Source organism: Euprymna scolopes, chromosome 44 (assembly GCF_053919585.1).
Source record: "Euprymna scolopes isolate OS-2025 chromosome 44, ASM5391958v1, whole genome shotgun sequence".
NCBI lineage: Eukaryota > Metazoa > Mollusca > Cephalopoda > Sepiida > Sepiolidae > Euprymna > Euprymna scolopes.
Genome location: NC_136525.1, coordinates 34,002,231 through 34,025,414, shown reverse-complemented (window position 1 = coordinate 34,025,414; position 23,184 = coordinate 34,002,231). Strand labels below are relative to the sequence as shown.

Sequence of the window (23,184 nt, the reverse complement as noted above, 5' to 3'; positions counted from 1 at the left end):
ATATATATGTGTGTGTGTGTGTGTGTGTGCGCGCGCGCGCGCGTGTGTATTAATGAAAAAAAGGGATGCAGTGTTTACCTGATATACGCAATGGTAAACTTCAAACTAATATAGATAACAGCATCTATATAGAGAAAATTTAATCCCAACCGAATTAAAAAAACTCAATACATTATATGTGTGTGTGTGTGTGTGTGTGTGTGAGAGAGAGAGAGAGAGAGAGAGAGAGAGAGAGAGAGAGAGAGAGAGAGAGAGAGAGAGAGTGATTATTTCCACCCCGAGTGAATTAATTTAAATCATTACAAATTGTTTCAATAGACGGGATACAGATTTAGCATCTATATCATCAGATGAATGACTTGAATCATCTGATGATACAGATGCAAAATCTTTATCCCGTTTATTGAAACAACTTGTAATGAATTAAGATAATCCACTCGGGGTTGAAATCATAAAAAACATATTTTCTACTAACGTATTGAGCACTTTTATCCTTGTTTTGTTTTGTTTTTTTTTACCAAATATACCTCTTCATTTCGTATTTATTATTATATTATATTAGACCCAATGTATATTAATGAATTAAAAAGTTAAAAAAGAAAAAAAAATGACTCGTGCCGAGAATCGAAACTAAAACGTTTAACTTACGATTTACTTTTCCTTTGACGTTAATGTCTGAGCTATAAAGAAACGTTTGCTCTTGAGCTAAAAATTAAAACACGAACCAATAGCTATTACGTTACGCATGCAAATACGTAATGCTGTTGTTCGACCTTCACCTAGCAACTTCCTGTTTTTTTTTAATTTTCACACTTTTGCACCGATTTTACCCGACTAAAAAAGAAATATAAAGTTATGGTCAGACCTAATGGAAGTCTCTCAAAGCAATATTTCTCATGGCGTTCTGGATGTTGTCACTACTAAAATCCCTAGACTCAAATAATCATCTTTGGCATCCAGTTCTGAGAAGAATTTTGCACAATTAAATTCGTTCTTTAACTGTCGGAACTTTGTGCATCATTAAGTGCTTTATTCGATTTTGCAGAGTCGAGATATATTCGCAGACTGCCATCTGTTTTCGTTGATATTACCAAACTTTAACAGCAATCTGTGTGCTCTATGACTTTCCCCATTGCACCACTGTTTTCTATTCTATTAAACTCCTGTTAATAGGAAACTTTCGTAGTAGATCGATGTATAATACCGCATCTCCTCATAAGTAAACTTTCACTGTCCCCGAAGAGTTACCAATTTTGTAATGGAATGGACTCAAAAATGGATGGTAACGTTCAATGCTGCCAAGCCTAATTCGCTTCCTTTAATAATTACTTTCTCGACCACAGCTAGCTATGGCTAAAGATACATTACATGAAATGACAGACCAGTTTTCATTGTGTCAAAAAATCATTTTTTCAGTGTTGTCCCATGAAAAGATATACTTAAATATTGGAAGAAATGTGAAGGGTGTACTTACTGTTGTGATACACTGTATACACACACACACACACACACACACACACACACACACACACACACACACACACACACATATATATATATATATATATATATATAAATATATAAATATATATATAAATATATATATATAAATATATATATTTATATATATATATATTTATATATATACATAAATATATGCATATATATATAAATATATATATTTATATATACATAAGTATATGTATATATATAATATATATACATAAATATATGTATATATATAAATATATATATATATATACATAAATATATGTATATATATAAATATATAAAAAAAATAAATATATGTATATATATAGATATACATATATATATATATAAACTTATTTATACACATTTATATATACATACACACACACACACATACATATATATATATATATATATATATATATATATATATATATATATATATATTAGTGTTGTGATGATTAATCGAAATCCGAAATCGGAAAAAGTACTTTACTTTCTGATTCCTAAGCCGATTCCTTAAAAAAAAACGTTAAACTTTATTATACATTGTTGGCACTTAAGATAAAATGATGAACCTTTATTGTTTTTAAGTACCTAGTGATATTAAAATCTATATTCATAATAATAACATAAAAAACGATGCAAATTTATTTTACTTGTGCCAAAACAGAAAAAAAAAAAGTTGGCATTTGACAAACCTGACAAAAACTTTAATGAATTAGTGGACTTCGGGGGGGGGGGGTCACACTTCTACGCTAGACACATTTTGGCGCCAGTGTTTCTTTGATCTCGGCATTTCTTGTCTCTTGTTATTTGTCATGAATGCAAATTTTCAATACGCTGATAAAAGTTCATAAACTGAAATCGAGTAATAAACGATTCATGGTTTTAACTGAAGCAATTTTATCAGTTAAGTTTATATTCTTTCCACCAATAAGACAGATGCAAATACACAGACGGAGACTGAAAATTCGTAAATGTAAGTGCGTATGTTCTTTAAATAATTGAAAATGTATTTTATTCGAATGTTTTTCTTATATTTCGTTTTATTACGTGGATTATTTTTATACATAAAAAATTATTGTTGTTGTTGTTGTAGTACATGAAAGTCTTCAACAAATTCCTCTAAGCAAAAATGAGAGTACGTATGAACACCCTGAAAAATTTGTTGAGGAAGAATTACATAAATTCTTTCAGAATTTAGAGTATCACATATAAATTTAACTTAAAAGATGACCCGAATTTCTGAGATATTCTAGTGTTTTAGGGCATATTTTTTTGGGGGGAGGGGGGCATTTTGGAGTGAGGGGTTAATATTACCTTTTTAAAATGATTAAGTGTGATTTTATTATCATTCCAGTCAGACTTGGGATTAGTGGTAAAAGATTAAATTTATAAAAGAAACTGATCCCCAGTCCAAATTCTAAAATAATTTTTTCCGTTTTTTTTTTTATTTTTTCTGCCAATTGTTTTTTACAATGTTCAGTCACACATAACCACCTAAAAAGTAGAAACTCATTTTAAAACGCAATTATTTAGTTACGGGTGTTATTACGGTGCCCGGAAAACTCGTACATGGAAAACTCGTCCATGGAAAACTCGTCCACGGAAAACTCGTCAATATTTGCTAGGTAGGAAAACTGATCCATTATTGAATAAACATCGATGGAAAACATATTTTATGACCGTTCTTGCAGCAGATATTGTTTTTAAAAGAGAGTATACACTCCATGATATTTTTTAAATATCTTTACTTGTTTACTGTTGTTTTGAAAAAGATAAAATCTATTTTTAAGTGTTCGTTTTCTACCTAGCTTGCTAAGTTTTCAGTAGTTTAACTTATTTTAAAGCATCCATTCAGTTAAAAAAACAAGTAGTGTCGAGTGTTACATGAGAACAAGAAAAAATGTCCGCCGTGAGAGGATCGCATCTTGGGAATTTCGATAATAGCACAAAAATAGAAGGGTTTGTATTACTATACACAGAGGTACGAAAAAATTGTCAAAAAAAACAAATATATAACAAATAAATGTTATCAAAGGCAAAAAAGGTTAATTTTCTACCTAAGTGGATAAGGTTTTAGTGTTTTTATTAAATGTAAAATGTTTATTCGGTTCGAAAAACAAGTAATGTTGAATGCTGCCGGAGAACAAGAAAAGATGGCTGTGATGCCTTTGAGGACTCAATAATCACTTTAAAATTAGAAATAAAACAAAATAGTGGTAGAAACCCACCCAAGAAATGTTATCGTGACATTTATTGGGTAGGTTTCTACCACAATTTTGACAATTTTGTCGAATCCATGTGTATAGTAAAACAAACCCATATATACCTATATATATATATATATATATATATATATATATATATATATATAATGTGTGCGTGTGCGCGCGTGCGCGCGTGTGTGTGTGTGTGTGTGTGTGTGTGTGTGTGTGTGTGTGTGTGTGTGTGTGTGTGTTTTCTTGTAAGTAAGAAAAACATTAAATTAAGTAAAAATGAGATAGGATAGACCGAGAATTGAACTTGGTAAGCTAGGTTCGGAAATAGGTTTAGGAAAGAGAATCAGAAGGAATTCGATTGTTTAGAGATGTTATTGCGAAAAGGAATTTTGATTGTTGAATTCTTTTAATGAAAACAGAATTAAAACAAGGTCAGTTAGAAAAACGAACAATAGCAAATTTAAATATGTTGGAAAATAAGTCAGGTCGAGAAATAGGTTAGAAGAATTCTTGTCTGCAGACATGTGAGGATCACGCATGTTCAGGCCACAGGATTGATCGAGCACGTTTTTGGCCATGTGATGACGTTATGGCTGAGAAATGAATTCTCAATATAGTTTGCTAGATTTAGTGAGAGAAGAGAAGGACAGAGAGGGTCGGATAGACAAACACAGTCAGAGTCGGATCGAGACATGGTCGAGAGTCGAGTCAGATGGGTCCCCCTTCAGAAGTGAAGGGTTAGAACATTAAAATGTAATTCAACTTTGAATTCCTGGATGTGAGATCATTGCAACCGGCTGAATGTAATAAACGAACATCATCATGATTTTGTAATTGCGTCTTCGTGTTGTGCCATTATTCAACAACTAAAGCCAATGTGAATCATTTCTACGAACATCGTCTCCCTCATTTATAATGAACTTTGTGTATAACTCATCTAAGAAATGTGTCCCCCTCTCTATTATAAGTAATGATTGTCACCCCCCTTGTGTTAAAAGAACCGATCCCTCCTCTCTAATAAATGTGTTAAGAAACATTCACAGAACTGTATAAATACCTCTCTCATGTATCCCTCCCTCATCGTGTATTACATGTCCCCGTCTCTCTTTAAAAAGTACCCGATATATGTCACCCCAATAGGACCAGTATGCAAGATATTGCGTTTTGGTGCCGTGACCAGTATACAATATATATATATATATATATATATATATATATATATATATATATATATATTTATATATTTATATATTTATATTTATATATATATATTTCTTTTTATATTCATATATATATATATATATATTTATATATTTATATTTATATATATATATTTCTTTTTATATTCATATATATATATATATATATATTTATATTTATATATATATAGTTTTATATTCATATATATATATATTTATATTCATATATATATATATATTTATATTCATATATATATATATATATATATAGTCATCAACATACAGTACTGTTTCGCTGTTTCACGGCTCATCACTGCGGCTAGATAAGCAACTACCTCAAGCCAGGATCGAAATATATATATATATATATATATATATATATATATATATATATATATATAAATGTTATTAAATGTTATTTGTTTTTTATTTGCGATATGTTTTGAATGAATTCAATTATTTACGAAAGTGCATTTTTACCTAAATGCGAGTTGAGAATAATTTTCCCTTTAACTAACTTGGTACACCTACATGGAGAGCGGCATACACATTGTTTTTTTTTTGTTTTTTTTAAATATAATTATCCACTGACACGTGTTTCATTGTCTACGAAACATGTGACAACGAAACATGTGTCAGTGGATAATTATATATATATATATATATATATATATATATATATATATATATATATATATATATATATATATATATATATAGCAAAAATGGTAATTAGTAAAAACCTGAAGAAAGTGCTCAATACTATTGTAAAGTAAATATATATTTTTTTATTTCGTTGATACAATTTGGTAACCGAAACATGTGTAACTAAGCAGATAAAACGGTAATAAATAAGTTTTTAATTAAAAAATATTTTCCATGATATGACTAAAAAATATCAATATATTGTTTGCTAATAATAAATTTATTCAGTAAAATTTCCTACAAAAATATCTGTCTGCCCCCTTCTTCCACAAAAAAAATTTATAGGGTTGAAGAAAAAAATTTTTTAAGTTTTAAATCACATTTTCCGGTATTTCTAATGGCATTGCTATAAATGCATAAGTTTCACATGAAAAGAATTTATGATTTATTTTTGGGTTCCCCAATGTGTATTTTGTATATAAATTATCGGTGAGATACAAATAAAAAAATGAACATGTCTGTTATTTTCACAATATTATTAAGGAGAAAGAAAAAAAACTGACGTAAACAAATTTTTAGTTGATTTTTAAATAATAAATTTGGTATATTTATATTTTTAAATAATAAATTTGGTATATTTATATTTTTAAATAATAAATTTGGTATATTTATATTTTAAAATAATAAATTTGGTATATTTATATTTTTAAATAATAAATTTGGTATATTTATATTTTTAAATAATAAATTTGGTGTATTTATATTTTTAAATAATAAATTTGGTATATTTATATTTTTAAATAATAAATTTGGTATATTTATATTTTTAAATAATAAATTTGGTATATTTATATTTTTAAATAATAAATTTGGTATATTTATATTTTAAAATAATAAATTTGGTATATTTATATTTTTAAATAATAAATTTGGTATATTTATATTTTAAAATAATAAATTTGGTATATTTATATTTTTAAATAATAAATTTGGTATATTTATATTTTTAAATAATAAATTTGGTATATTTATATTTTTAAATAATAAATTTGGTATATTTATATTTTTAAATAATAAATTTGGTATATTTATATTTTTAAATAATAAATTTGGTGTATTTATATTTTTAAATAATACATTTGGTAAATTTATATTTTTAAATAATAAATTTGGTATATTTATATTTTTAAATAATAACTTTGGTAAATTTATATTTTTAAATAATAAATTTGGTATATTTATATTTAAAATAATAAATTTGGTATATTTATATTTTAAATAATAAATTTGGTATATTTATATTTTAAAATCATTGTTCTCTGCAATAAGTAAAGCTCCAAATATCAGAACATTTCTTCAACTTAAATCGACGCCATTTAATGAACTCATTTTATAGTATGCTATAGTTGTGCTTTTTTCGGGCGCTTTTGTTATTAGAATAAGAATTGGAATCGGGAAAAAGTTTGGATAATAAACTTTATTAATCAAAATAAGAACCATTAGAATCGACACATTTTTGCCAATAAAAAAACAAGTTGATTTATCACAATAGCATAGAAATCCAGAGTTCTGGAAGTGATGAAGTCATTGATGGCCTCATGGCTTTTGAAGCATTTTTTGCGCAGGAAGTTGTTGAGGTGCTTGAAAAAGTGATAATCGGCGGGCAAGAGGTCCGGTGAATATGGCAGATGAGGCAGAGTCTTGTTGCCCAATTCGTTCAGCGGGTTTGTATTACTGTACACATAGATTCGAGAAAGTTGTCAAAAAACAAATATATAACAAATAAATGTTATCAAAGGCAAGATAAGTTACTTTTCTACCAAACTGGATATAATTTTCGTGTTTTTATTCAATTTAACATGTTTATTCAGCTCGAAAACCATACAGTGTTTAGCGATGTATTGGAAAATTCAAGATAGCGGCCGATTCTCTCGTTAACACGGTAAGTTCAAGAAAAGGTGTTATAAATAATAAACTAGACAAAATACTATTAAAAACCACTGAATATATGTCAAGTTATGTCACGGTAACATATATTGAGCGAATTTCTAACAGTATTTTGTCTAGTTTATTATTTATTACACCTTTTTCCAAACTTACCGTATTAAAGAGAGAATCGGCCGCCATTTTGAATTTTCCAATACATCGCTAAACACTGTATGGTTTTCGAGCTGAATTAACATGTTAAATTCAATAAAAACACGAAAATTATATCCAGTTTGGTAGAAAAGTAACTTATCTTGCCTTTGATAACATTTATTTGTTATATACTTGTTTTTTGACAACTTTTTCGAATCTATGTGTACAGTAATACAAACCCCGTTCAGCTTCTGAAGAATCAGTTGAGCAACATGCGGACGAGCATTGTCTCCGGCACATACGTTTGTGCTTCTGGTGCATTTCATCAATTTGTCAGCAGTACTTCTCCGCCGAAATTGTTTCGTCCGGATTCAAGAAGCTGTGATGGGTGAGACCGACCGCAGACCATCAAACAATCATCATAACCTTTTTTGGGTGCAATTTCGGCTTCGGGAAGTATTATGGAGCTTCTCCGGCATCCAACCACTGAACTGAATGTCGCCGGTTGTCATAGAGGATCCACTTCTAATCATACGTTACAATTCGCTCAAAAAATGGGTCGTTTTTGTTGTGCAGAAGGAGCATAAAAGACACCTCAAAACAACAACTTTTGATTATCGTTCAATTAATGTGGCACCCATTTATCCAGCTTTTTTGACTTCCCTATTTACTTTAAATAGTGAACGACTGTCAAGTTATAACCCCGAGTTCAACAGCAACTTTTCATATGGTTTTGCCAGGATTGGCTTAAATTAAGGCTTTCACATGTTCGTTATTGTTCTGGGGTAACTGACACCCCTATTCCTGTCTTCACATGGACTCTCCCATCGCTGTGAAAGGCAGCCATTTTGGACTCTCTAATCAGAGATTCCATGCCAGCCTAATCGTTGACATGACTTTACAGACTCTCCTGTTTGATATTGTGAACCCCTAAAATAAGGCCACAACATCTGGCGAAAAAACCTCACAAGGACCCTTTCCTTTGGACTATTAATCAAAAACGTCTATTTTCCTATTTTTCTGACTCAACTTTAAATTTTTCTACCAGCTTTGAAAAGTTCAACAAGTTTACTTCTTTTTTTCAACAACAAGAAAAAAAAAAAGAAAGTTATTGCCAAACCAAAACTGTGATTAGAAAAAAAATATATATTGCTGTCCTAATCAATTTCTTGTTTTAAAACGAAATAGATTACATTCTATGCTGGGGAAAAAAAAAGTTATTGGTGAACTTAAATTTACGCTTTTGCATTTTTGAACACACGTGTTTCCTATTTTTCTGATTCAACTTTAAAAAGTTCAACAAGTTTACTTCTTTTTTTCAACAACAAGAAAAAAAAAGTTATTGGTGAACTTGAATTTACGCTTTTGTATTTTTGAACACACGTGTGGTTAGCTGGCAAGCAACCATTTTTTTTCTCTGTTACGGTGAACGAGAAAAATAAAAACAGAAACAGAAAAGTCATTAAACCGACTCTACATAGGACACTTGCATCTAACCCACAATTATTTATTGAAACAAGTTCTACCAACGTGCCAATGTGGATATGTACTGACCATAAAAGCATATTCGAGGATTGTAAAAATACAACTCTATAAAAGGAAAATATTTCAGCAACAACAACAACAAAAGGAAATTAGAAAAATACTGAAAGCTGACTATCCATGGTCACGAATACATGTGGACTATGCAGGACCACTTGATGGACACTACTACCTTATAATAGTGGACAGTTTTTCCAAGTGGCCCGAAGTCTTGAGATGTAAGAGCCCAACTACGGACTTCACCATAAAAACTCTTCATGAGTTATTTGTACGATTCGGAGTGGTCGACTATTTAGTGTCAGATAACGGCACTCAGTTTACGTCCGGGGACTTTAAAGAGTTCATTAGAGACTTCCAAGTGGACCACATTACAACTCCGACATACCACCCTAGGTCAAACGGCCAGGCGGAAAGATTTGTGGACACACTGAAGAGAGCTTTGAAGAAGGCTAAGGACACGCCATCCGAAAAAGCCCTACAACAATTTTTTTAGGTATACCGCATAACGCCAAACGAAAACACACCATCCTAGATGTCTCCAGCGGAAGTAATGTTTGCAAGGAAACTACGGCCAGTTTTTGATAAGTTATTACCAAAGCAGGTAAAACACACCAAGCTGACGATACCCAAGAAGAACTACATGCCAGGAGAAAAGATATTTTTTCAAATGCATAAAGATAATAGTACCTTCTGGGAGCGGGGAACGATCATTAACAGGATCGGTCGTATGGTCTATATGGTGGAAGAACCACACTCCACACATAAGAAACACTTAAACCAAATTCGCAAATGCACTTCAGACGAGCTAAGTGAAATTCCATCTGAAGAAGAGACGATGGACCTCCTATATGAGGCATTTGATCTGGAACCTCCTCAAACCAGTACGGAAATATGTCGTTCCACTAGAAAAAGGAAGCTGACGGACCCCTTGGAAGTCAACCCTAAGAGAAAAAATTATATTTCAGGGAAATAAATCTTCGGAGGGGGGGTGTTCTGGGGTAACTGACACCCCTATTCCTGTCTTCACATGGACTCTCCCATCGCTGTGAAAGGCAGCCATTTTGGACTCTCTAATCAGAGATTCCATGCCAGCCTAATCGTTGACATGACTTTACAGACTCTCCTGTTTGATATTGTGAACCCCTAAAATAAGGCCACAACAGTTATCAACCGTAGTAGGCCGGCCACAACTGTCTCCATCTTTGAGGCTCTCATCACCATTGCGAAATTTCTTGAAACATCGTTGTATCACACGTTCATAAGTGGTTCCTGGGTCAAACACATCACTGATATCACGAGCTGTGTCGGCAGCTTTTCGGCTTAGTTTGAACTTGAACAAGAAAATCGTGCGGATTTGAATTTTATCCATACTGTTGAAAAGCCTGCAAAAAATGAATCAAGAGATTAAGAACGGTAACAAATAACACAATTTGATTCGGTAGAGCGAAAAACGTACTTCACCATGATATATAACATGGCTATATATATCAATGAATTAATTCAGAAATCATATATAAAATTAACATATGTAAGTATATATATATATATATATATATATATATATATATATATATATATATATATATATGAAATAAAATGGAGGTGGAAGGACCTGAATACTCAACGTTTCGCCCGATTTATGAGGGCTTCTTCAAGAGGAATGGTCATTGACTTGAAGAAGCCCGCATAAATCGGGCGAAACATTGAGTATTCAGGTCCTTCCACCTCCATTTTATTTTATATCGTCGGATTTAATCCAGCTCAACAATCATATATATATATATATAAGTGAAATTGTCTGGCTGTCTGTCTGTCTGTCTGTCTGTCTATCTGTGTACATTTCCCTACCAAACTACTCTGTCCATTTTCAGTCTACAAACTCGAGATTTGACATAAGGGATATTGAGTTTAGAAAAAAAAATTTAATCGGTTTTCGGCCAGAATTATGGTTGTCAACGGGTCAAAGTTCAACGATTTGACCTTTGAAAACTCTACCAAATTCCTCCACCAATTTTCGGTTTAAACACTTGAAATTTTAGATTTTTAATTTGATTTGAGCCCAAAACAATAAATGTTAAGGGATCAAAATTGGGTTAAAGTTAAAAAAAAAATTGACCTCTGTGGTCTCTACCAAATTACTCAGCCAATTTTTGCCTTAACGAATCTTGCTTTCCTGACTGCTGGAAAACCGCTTCTGTGGTACGAGTTTTCAAGAATTCTGCTGAAAGAACTAACCTATTAAATTATTGCCTCATTAGCCTTCTCCCGATTTTCACCAAAATATTTGAGTCCTTAATTAATCAAGCTCTAGTCCATTACCTTACAGCTGCAAAACTCCTGACCGACAATCAATATGGATTTAGGCAAGCCCGTTCCACAGCAGGTATCCTAACTGTAATCTCTAAACATATATACCGTTTACTGGACAAAACAGGAGAGGGTAGAGCGGTAGCTCTTGATATATCTAAGGCTTTTGACAGAGTATGGCACGATGGTCTTCTAAGGAAAATTAGATCATATGGTATCACTGGAAGAATACATAATATAATTAAATCCTTCTTAAATAAGAGAAAATCCAGGTTGTCCAAGCCGGTCGTACATCTAAACAATATGATATAAATGCGGGAGGACCTCAGGGGTCTATCCTCGAACCTTTATTATTCTTGATATTCATAAATGACCTCCCTAATAAAATTATTTCTGAGATCGGCATATTTGCTGATGACACCACATTCTATAACAGACACGAGGGGAAAACAAATGAACACATATCTAAGGAAATGGCAGAAACACAACAGGATGACTTCGAATCTGTAGTTGAATGGGGACAACAATGGATGGTCACATTCAATGCTGCCAAGACTAAGCTTGTTTCCTTCAATAATTACAAGAAACTTATTTGCCACCAATAGCAATGGCCAAGAACACATTACCAGAAAGTACTTCCTTTAAACTCCTTGGCCTAACAGGGAACATGAACTGGAATAAATACATTGAGAGCATTGCAAAGGCTTCTGCGAAGAAGGTGGGCTCTCTCTACCGTGCTAGAAAGCTACTTACGCCTGAAAGTATCCTGTACCTCTATAAGGTCACCATTCGCCCATGTATGGAGTATTGTTGTCACATTTGGGCTGGTGCATCTGCTTCTTGTCTTTCACTCCTTGACAGAGTTCAAAAGAGAGTCACCAACCTGATAAGTCCTGAACTGTCATCTTGGCTTCAGCCTCTGTCCCATCGACGAAATGTTGCATCCCTCTGCCTGTTCTACAAGTACTTTAATGGTGAATGCTCTGACGAACTACAAGCACTTGTACCCCCTCGATGTGAGTACTCCTGAGAAACCTGACAAGCAACTAAATCCCACCCCTTCACAGTAGAGATCCCTAGGTGTAAGAAAGCATTCTACTACAATAGTTTCTTCCCCAGAACAGCTCGCCTTTGGAACTTCCTTCCGGGATTTTGCTTTCCCAACTGTACTGACATGCAGAGGTTCAAGTGTGATGTGAACAAACATCTTGCTGCTCAACTCCCTACATAGTATCCCTGCAACTTATGCCCCTGATAGTAGCCCCCTACTTCAAAGTAGCACTGTGCCTTGTTTGGGGTAAAAATTGAATTAAAAAAAATAAAAAAAATAACATTTTTGGTCTAAACATTTGAAATTTTACATAAAGTGTATTCAGACATAAGGCAAGCTTTTTAATCGGTTATTGGCTAAAAGTTTGCCCGCAAAGTGGTCAAAATTCAAAAGATTTTACCTTTGGGGTCTCTAGCAAACTATTCAGCCAACTTTGGGTCTAAACATTTGAAATTTTACATAAACTGTATTCACACATGCAGCAAACTTTTTAATCAGTTTTGGGGCGAAAATTTGGCTGCCAAGTGGTCAAAGTTTACAGAGTTGACCTTTAAAGACTCTACCAAACTCCTCCGCCAATTTTGGGTCTAAACACTTGAAATTTTAGATGTAGGTTACCTGGACATGAGTCAAACTTTTTAATATATATATACCCCGGCTTCAATTCAGTTCATAAAGTTATGAACAATACATAGGGCCTGAGCAAAGCCGGGCTGAACTGCGAGTATATATATATATATATATATATATATATATATATATATATATATATATATATATATATATATATATATACCCAATGAATATACTTATTAAATTTAGGTATTGTTCATATACCAATTTAACCAATGCTCGATTATTAGTATATATATGACTGCAAATATATATATATATATATATATATATATATATATATAGTAAGTTATAAAAATATATATGGCAATTAAGCTACACAGAATATTCCATGTTTCATCCACGCTAGGATTCGTCAGGCTTTATATATGGCAATTAAGCTATACAAAATATTTTGCGTTTCATCTACACTAGGATTCGTCAGGCATAAGCATGGATGAAACGCGTAATATTCTGTGTAGCTTAATTGCCATATATATTTTTATAATTTACTACCTAACTCTACCTATGTATTGAGCACTGTTGAAGTAAATACTTAAAGTTTACGCATAAAATTATACTTTCGTATATTAATTTATGTGATTAAATGATGTAGTCATATATATATATATATATATGTATGTGTGTGTGTGTGTGTGTGTGTGTGTGTGTGTGTGTGTGATGAGAAGAGCTGCATTCTTCAAAACTCCATGGAATAAGGTTTTTCTTGTTTTATTTGTCTTCTTTGTCGAATAATTAAGAGTTTGTATACGTTTCTTATAAGTTTAGAAGATTTGTTTTTTAAATTTGAATAAATTTTCAATATCAAAATTATAAATATATATATATATATATATATATATATATATATATATATATATATATATATATATATATACTCGGGTTTTTTATATTCAAAAGTAATGGACTAATGAATTCAACGAGGTTGTTAGATAGTGCTCAATAAAAAGAGCTGATAATACTTGTTTATTGTTATATAAACATGCTCACATCCCGCTGCTACAAATAGCCACTTGTTTCAATCAAACAATATATATATATATATATATATATATATATATATATATATATATATATATATATATATAGAGAGAGAGAGAGAGAGAGAGAGAGAGAGAGAGAGAGAAAGAGATAGTGACGTTAAAAACAGCGAGGTGGCGAGTAGAAACTAATTTGGAATTTTTCATTTTTATTTTTTTTAATATTTAATTGACTTTGCAAACTCACTTTCCCCTGATTCAAACTACAACGGATAGGTTGAGAAAAGTCTACAAGTACCAACAACGTGCTGTCTGTTCCGCTTTTAGAAATCGACGGTACCAATGTTGTTCAGATATTTTGTAATGCATGTACACGAGGTAGAGAGGGGTCAGAGAAGACAACCGCTTAAAAACAGTGAAAAAGAATTAACGCAAAGCCAGAGAGAGAGAGAGAGAGAGAGAGAGAGAGAGAGACAGACAGACAGACAGACAGACAGACAGACAGACAGAGTTAGAAGAAAACCACTAAAACTGTGAAAATGTCAGAAAGGAGAGAGAAAGAGGGGGAAGATAGAAGGAGAGAGTGTGTGTTTGAGAAAGAGAAAAAAAGAGAGAAGCGAAAAATGTGTCGCTGCCTGCATTGCAAACAATGCCCGCTAGTACTCGCCTTTTCAAAAAAAAGGATTTCATTTCAAAATTACAAGTAAGTTTTTATTATTATTATTATTATTATTATTATTATTATTATTATTATTATTATTATTATTATTATTATTGTTGTTGTTGTATGTTCTTTGCCTGTTTTGTTTTTAGCCGTCATCGCACCTGTTTTCACGAAGTGTGGGGGAGATGGGGACAGGTGTGCACAATTCGACGAATACATTGTTTATTGCTTTTTGGGTGGCTGTCCTTCTTGTCCGACATTTGTAAACGGTTGCACCTTGTTTTAAAAATGCACTTTCGCAACTCAGTGTGAGGAGGCTGCTTTCTTGTCGATCGGTTTCACACGTTTAGCTTCCCTTACAGGAAGCAATCGGGACTTAAAATTTTAAAAATGCCTCAATCAAAAACGATTTCTCTCACTTCCCTCCGATCGAAAAGGGAACAGGTGCTCTACGCTTATTCCTAATTATTTGTCTATCAACGAGAGCAAAGTCAGACACAAGTTGGGTTTTTAATATGGAGAAAATCTAGCCCCCGCCCCACCCTCGTCAAGAAAAGAGGCCATCTGGATTGGGATGGAAATTAAAATTACCTCAGTCTAGAAGTATTTCTTGTTCACTGATCAAGAACAAAAAAGTTGAAGATACTACGCTTTCTTCCTAGACATTTGTTTTAAATCGATTTTTTGATAATATTGGGATTGGTTTGACACAAGACTTACAGTGAGTTTCATTGGTCTGTCACGCTAAAATACGAAATAGAATTTTAATGGGTCTGTCACGCTATCAGCCGAAATAGAATTTTCGTTGGTGTATTAAGCTAAAATCCTAAATAGAGTTATTGTTGGTCTGTTACACTAAAATCAAAAATCGAATTTTTATTGGTCTGTTACGTTAAAATCCGAAATAGAATTTTCATTGGTTTGTCACATTAAAATCCGAAATAGAATTTTTATTGGTCTGTCATGCTAAAATCTGAAATAGAATTTTCATTGGTCTGTCACACTAAAATCAAAAATAGAATTTTCATTGGTCTATCACACTTAAATCTGAAATAGAATTATAGTTAGTCTGTCACGTTAAAATCTGTAATAGAATTTGCGTTGGTCTGTCACACTGAAACAAAAATAGAATTGTCATTAGTGTGTCATGGTAAAATCCGAAATAGAATTTTCGTTGGTCTGTCACTCTAATATCAAAAAATCAAATTTTCATTGGTCTACACTTAAATCTGAAAAAGTATTATCGTTGGTCTGTCATTTAAGCTTTTGTGTGAAATAGAATTTTCGTTTGAATTATTCAAATTACTGTTCTTATCTTGAGTGGTATTCACACAACCTTTCGGTCGATGTAACCTCCGACCTTTTTCATGTATATCTTGTAGAACTCGTGAATTTCTCTTTTGAATTTGGAAATTTTGACAGAATTTTGAGCAGCATCCTTTATTTAATACCCGGGGGTAGCATGGTCTTCTTCCTTCGGCTACGGCCGAGTAGAAGTCTTAAGTAATTCATGATGGTATTCTTAATATCGCATGTTTGAACCTTCAACTTCCAGAACAATCACTTAGGACTGTAGTACTTTATCCATTAAGCCGCAGTTCATTGTGAGTTATTATGTGTTGTTAAATGCGAAGATTTCATTTTCTTAAGTTATTTTTTAAGAGTATAAATTTATGTCAATTTTAGCATAGGGACCATTTGAATATTTTACCTACGTTGCTCTGTTCTCGCTCGGATTAGTATTTATAAAATTAACTGCCAACTGTATTAATCAAAAAGGAAAACTGTGATTCTAATTTTCTAGTAATTCGCTTAAATAACCCAAAAATCTTGGTGTTAAAAAAATAAACTTTTTTTATACTTCAAACTTTACATTGAGGGATTTGTTTTGCACATCAATTTAATCTAAAATGATCACCAACTTCCAGACCCGATAGTGGTGTAATCAAGGAGTTCCTTTCTTTACTCTATTGTTATTTCCATGGTAGGTGCATAACTGACTTCCAATCTATTATTCACCGCTTGCAAAACATTTACAACAAAAACTCGTCCGGCTACAACCACTGTAAATATCTTCTTTTTCTCCCAACTGACTACAAGATGATTGTTTTCAAGTTCAAAGGAATTTTTGCCTAGTTTTAGCCATCATCATTACCAATTATCACCATCATACACATCATCACACTCATACCAATCATTATCATTACCAATCATCACCATCATACCAATCATCACATACACACCAATCATCATTACCAATAATCATTATTACCAATAATCACCATCAAACCAATCATAATTAAACCAATAATCACTATCATACCAATCAAAACTATCATACCAATAATCATTATACCAATCATCACTATCATTACCAATAATAACCATCATTATAAATCATTATCATTATACCAACCATATCCATCATTACCAATCATCATAATTAAACCATTATTATACCAATAATCATTATACCAATAATCACCATCATTACACATGATTATTATACCAATCATTATCATTGTTACCAATCATCATTATAACAATTACCATTAGTAATGATGGTGATGACTAGTATAATGATTATTGGTAATGATGGTGATGATTGGTATGATGATTGCTATAATCATGATCATTACTAATCTACACAATCATATCAATCATCACCATCATACCAATCATCATTATACCAATTATCATTTTACCAAACATCATCATACCAATCATCACCATCATTACTAACCATCACCACTATACCAATCATCATTATACTAATTATCACTATCATTGCCAATCACTAACATTATTACGAATCATTATTATACCAATTATCACCAGCATACAAATCATCATTATACCAATCATAACCATCATTACCAATCATCACAATCATTACTATTATTATTACTATTACAATTACACCAATCATGACCATCATTAGCAATCATCATTATCATACCAATTATGATTATACCAATCATCACCATAATTACCAATCATCACCATCATTAAAAATCATCACCATCATACCAGTCATTACCATCATTATCAATAATAATTATATCAATCATTACCATCATTACCAATCATCATTATACCAATCATCATCATACAAATCATCACTCTTATACCAATCATCACTATCATACCAATCATTATCATTACCAATTATCACATCATACCAATCATCACCATAATTACCAATCATCACTATCATACCAATCATCATCATACCAATCATCACTATCATACCAATCATCATCATACCAATCATCATTATATCAATCATCACTATCATACCAATCATCATCATACCAATCATCACCGTCTTTAGTGGTCATCTCCATTATACCAATCATCATCATACCAATCATCACTAGCATTACCAATCATCATTATATCAATCATCACTATACAAATAATCCCCATCATACCAATCATTATCATTACCAATCATCACCATAATTACCAATCATCACTATCATACCAATCATCATTATACCAATCATCACTATCATACCAATCATCATTATATCAATCATCACTATCATTACCAATCATCTCTATCATACCAATCATCATCGTACCAATCATCACTATCATAGCAATCATCTTGATACCAATCATCTCTATCATACCAATCATCATTATACCAATCATCACCGTCTTTAGTAGTCATCACCATCATACCAATCATCTCCATTATACCAATCATCATCATACCAATCATCACTATCATAGCCATCATAATTGTGTTGTCCCACCATCAATCTGAAAACTTTTTTTTAACCCTTATCCTCAAGTAGTATTTCAGACTTAATAAGCATTGTCTCATTAGTAAAAAAAAAAAAGAAAAAGAAAAAACAGCAATAAATGTGAAAAAAGTAAAATAATTAATTACCAATTAAAACTACCGGGCAGCACCGAATGTGTACAGCTAGTTTTCAACTATATAGCATTATCGTGTTGGATTTTATAATTTGGAACATATACATTTATATAAGCATATTCACATCATATAACTTCATATAAAGACGACACTAATGAATTCTGGGTAATTACTGTTAGGTATAGTTAGAATTAATTAAATTAAACAAGAAAAAAATTGATGATAATTAAAAGAAAATATTGATTCCTGGACCAGAGACATGTTCATCCATCTAATTTTAGGTTTTTTTTCTGATCTTTAATATTTTTATGCATCGCTTATCTGTTGTCCTGGTCAGCTAATTTGATCTGTCATAAAGGATTATCATGTCACAGGCCAAAACGATTCTAAAAATAATGGTTGTCATGTTAAGGTCATCGTTAATCAATTGATTAAAAAGCAGACGATAATCCTTTAGCACATATTTCATGGATTAATGGCCTTAATTCACACACAGATAAGAGTAACGTCATACCACTAAGGTAAAATGAAACGTTCCTTTATTTTCTTTTTATTTTCTTACCATTATCATCAAGACCTGGTCTTGGACAGCCATTATAATCCTTTCCTGATCACAGTGGAGCGACCCTCTTTTTAGCCAGTTTACAGAACCTTCCTTAGTTCAAGGTGAATCCATCCAAAAATACTTGGCACGCTGTTAGTTGGCCCTTTCTTTCAGTTTTTTGCAATGGAAGGTCTTAGTGTATTTTTTACGACTCTTTTGGGCTATTTGCATAGCAGACTTGTTTTTGGATTCTGTCTCATTCATAAAACAGTCTTGTCCAAAATTTTTGGCCAGTTTTATGATGGAGTTTGTTCTGTTGGGTCCTGTTTTATGACGTTGATGTACTATCATGAGTTTAGATCTTGGGGAGTTCATCAAATATTGCCAGGTGCTCACAATGATGACACGATGTTGATGGTCAATTTTTTAGAGACCTATACCTCCTGCTCCTCCAAGCAGTTACAACATAGACATTGGTTTCTCTGTTATTCTGTGCATTGTCAACATTTTCCTCGTTTTAATGTCTTTTTTTAAATTTTCTTATCAGTTTGCTCCAGTTGGGAATTGGAAGATCCTACTGAATACCAAATATTCACCTGTTAACTCAGATATTCCAATCGAGAAACCTTTTTATGATTCTCACCGTCTTTTTAAGTACATTTGTTTGTATCTCTTTTGCACTTGGTTGACCAGGTATATTTGCCAAATAGTTTTTGAAATTCTTTTTCATGAGTCTAGTTGCTCTTATTAGAATGATAGAGATCTTCCTAAGATTCCAGTTTCTTTTCATGTCATACATAAAACCTTGGTATTTTGTTATCTTTTTCCTCTTAGCTCTGTTTTACCTAGCATCACTGGAAACACTAACTTCTACTATGGTTGCTTCTTCCTCTTTCTTGTCCCATATCACTATCAGGTTTTATGACTCCGTTTTCTAGGTACGTATTTGTAGGAATTGCATAGTCATAGTGGATAGTGTATAACTTATTCCCAACTGTTCTTTCTGGTATATGTTCCCATGACTTGCCATGTATGTTATCACAGGCATGGGTAGTTGGTTAATGGTATCGATCTTGTTTTTGTACGTACGTTGTATTTTACAAATTTTCCTTACACTGCATATTCAAAGCCAATTTTTCTTTTATCTTGGTATGCTGAATTGAATCACGTTCTTCTATGCCAACGTATTTGTATTGTCTCTGTTCTTCTAGGTCCTTGATGTCAGTCTCTTCATCAATCTGTATGTTTTCCGTTTAGAACTTCTTCCCAACTCTTATGAAGCACTTGGCACATTTGTCCAAACCAAACTTCATTCCAATATCTCTGAAGAAGTTATGTACGACCTGCAACAGTTGACTTAAGTCAGCGTCTGTGCTGACATACAACTTCTGATCATCCATAAAGAGCAGATGGTTAACTCTTCTGTTCAGGTCTTGTTGGCAGTCCTGGCTCAGATTGTAGGCACTCTGGCTTTTATTTAGTCAATTACTTAGTGGATCTATTTCTAGACAAACGAGTAAAGGAGATAAACTGTCCTCTTGGAAAGTTCCTCTTTGGATCTTTCCTTCTGATTGATCCGTAAAATAACTAGAGAAATTCACATAAGAAATTGAAACTTTTTATACGACATAGTTTTTTTTTCCAACCATGATAATGCTTTATCAAGCTTAAATACTGCAGCATGATATGCAAATGAGATACCTGAATAAGAAACTCAATACAAGATCAACATGACACAACAGTAATGTCACTAATAAGATTCAAACCTATTCGTATATATATATATATATATATATATATATATATATATATATATATACATATATATATATATATATATATACATATATATATATATATATATATACATATATATATATATATATATAATATATATATATATATATTATATATATATATATATTATATATATATATATATATTATATATATATATATATATATATATATATAATATATATATATATATATATATATTATATATATATATATATTATATATATATATATATATTATATATATATATATATATATATATATAATATATATATATATATATTATATATATATATATATATTATATATATATATATATATTATATATATATATATATATATATATATATATATATTAATTTTATTTACTTATTTTATTTTTGACAGTAATTCTTGGCCTGAAGACGTAATCCCCCAACGTGGGTGATTACAGAAACATGTATGCATATATGTAGCCATTAATGTTTGTATAAATAAAATTAATATACCTGCTCTGTTTACTCATTGAGCACTATTTTGGTAGACACATGTTGTTTCATTGGACGTACTTCTAGGAAACTAAACTCTACTGGCTATATATATATATATATATATATATATATATATATATATATATATATATATATATATATATATATATATATATATATATATAATGCTCCTCATCTTCAGTTGAGCATATTGAGAAGTGATACACGAATTATCATTAGCGTATAAAGCGATGCTCTTTGTGTAAACAAATCGAGCTTAGGTATTTCGGACGATGTCAAAACATTATTAATTCACGACTTGCACAGCAGCCGCTGATTAGCATAATGGTTAAGAGCCTTAACTGTCATACAGGTGTTCGGGTTTCAATCCTGGCTTGAGGTAGTTGCCTGTCTAACCACACTGATGAGCTGTGAAACAGCGAAACAGTACTGTATGTGGATGACTATACATATACATATATATATATATATACATATATATATATATATATATATATATATGTATAATATGAGAGGGTTAAAGAAGTATAGATACCTTCCTTAAAATTAGATTAAATTAGCAAGATGTGTAAAGCTCATCAGGTAACAACCCGTATCACTCTGCTCATTGATTATGCCATTTGCCCACATTTTTATGCTTTCTCTGTATATCATCACCACCCGCCCCCATATGATATTATCCCCCTTTATTCCTTATAGCTCCTAATGTTTTGCAAGTCTCCAGCTAACTAAGACTCACCTACATTACTTTAACACCTCCAGATGCCCTGCTCACCCCTCGTCCATCACACCCCTATATACCAGATACATTAATATCCCCCCAATTATCCCCGTAACTAGATGTTGCATTGAAATGCAAGCTAGCCTCCTAGCCTCTCTTCTGATGAGAAGCATTAGGCTTCTAAATACCTAGGTATAAAGAGCATATAACATCTCCCCAATTACTGTAGTTTCCTTATTACATCGATAAATACATCTAGCTTTGTCTTGTCTATAATTGCTATTATATATATATATATATATATATATATATATATATATATATATATACATATATATATATATATATATATATATATATATAATGAAAATTACAATTGAATTTACCAAAATGATCAAAGATGGTAAAATTAAAGTAAATTATAAATATTAAAGAATTAATATTTATAAAATTGTCTCAGCCAGACATAAAAGCTCGATAAAATCAAATAGGAAATAGAGCTTATAATATGAGCAAACAGTTAATAAAATATATTAAAAAACACTTTGAAATGAGTTAAAAACATATTTAATCTGAAAAGGAAACACTAGATAAATAGATAGTCCTTAATCCGCGGAGTTTCGAAGATGAGAAGGAGAGTATTTCTTCGAAACTCCGCGGATTAAGGACTATGTTTTTAACTCATTTCAAAGTGTTTTTTTAACATATTTTATTAACTGTTTGCTCATATATATATATATATATATATATATATATATATATATCCAACCCAGAAAACAGCAATTTTTCCTCCTTTGTCGGAAGCCTCGCTCATGGAATGTTGAGGACTAAAGGACAAAATAAGGGAAGCAAAAGTTATAAGGTTGCCAAAAGTAAACCCAAGATCCACTTTCCTAGCTGAAAATCCATTTCTGGGTCCTCTATCCA

The 23,184-nt window shown here is 31.5% G+C and overlaps 1 protein-coding gene across 2 annotated transcripts in view; it reads left to right on the top strand.

Moving 5' to 3' along the window:
• LOC145268782 (uncharacterized) overlaps positions 1-23,184 on the top strand; it is a 54,447-nt gene that overhangs the window by 2,261 nt on the left and 29,002 nt on the right. The window contains exon 1 of one of the 2 annotated variants that reach the window (XM_080124393.1): positions 14,718-14,855. The exons of the other annotated variant lie outside the window; for it this stretch is intronic. The gene's annotated coding sequence lies outside the window, so the exon portion shown is untranslated. Of the gene's footprint in view, positions 1-14,717; positions 14,856-23,184 lie in introns of those variants that run through there. 2 annotated transcript variants of the gene reach the window in all.